Genomic DNA, 1,063 nt, shown 5'->3' with positions numbered 1-1,063 from the left:
ATGAGTGTAGAATATTTACAAGTCGAGATCGAAAACCAGAATATGAAGATTCGCGTATTTCGCGATCCTCTGTGATACTCGCAAATCTTTACAATGATGAGATATTACGCGAACACGAGGCGAGGCAAATTCTGAGTCTGTATTCTTGAATCTATATTGCATATAAAAATCTATAATACGTAATGTATACAGTATTTTTGTACACGATATTTTACAAGAATAAGATCTCTTCTGCTAAATCATTCATACATACACCGAATCATCGAAATTTATTATAACGCTGAATTGCTTGCGATTCTTGCGAATAAATTCGGTTCTCGAGTATCCAAATGCTTAAATCCCGTACATCTCCCTATATATCTTTGGATATCTCAATGTATGATTCCATTCCTTATTGGACTCATTCCAATCAGACTCATTCTAATATCAAGTTATTTAAAATTTTGACATGAACGATTATGCACATAAATTCACGTATATCCAGTTCTGTAATTTCTCGGAATGCTTGATTCCATTGCACGTATTTGAATATTTTTGAATAATCCATGTTGTTGATACGAAACTTTACACTATTAAATTCATTATATCAAATTATACTCAATTTGAGTATTTTTAAACATTTCTATAAATCATCACTTCAATATCGTTGATTTGTTAAAATAATGGAGTTAAACAATTTAATTTAAAAAAATGTATTAAATTTGAGTCAAAATTATTATATCAAAATTATTATTATTTACTAAATGTGTACGTTAATATGAACGACATTTAACTTTGAAACTAATCATTAAATTAATTTACACTTTGACACACAGTAATGGAAGTAGAAAATAATAAAATGTTATTTAACTGATTGGGATTGGGTTACCATTGCTCCTTTCATGTCTAATAGCTGCCATCGATATATTCGCCCCGTGCACATTAATAGAACAACATGTATACATAGAATTACATTTATATATTATATCATATAAATATCTATGCGTTACATACACCCACGCACACACACACACACACACACACACACACACACACACACACACACACACACACACGCGCGCGC

Source organism: Atta cephalotes, assembly GCF_000143395.1.
Source record: "Atta cephalotes unplaced genomic scaffold scaffold00025, whole genome shotgun sequence".
Classification (NCBI taxonomy): Eukaryota; Metazoa; Arthropoda; class Insecta; order Hymenoptera; family Formicidae; genus Atta; species Atta cephalotes.
Note: the sequence above shows the minus strand (reverse complement) of the source record.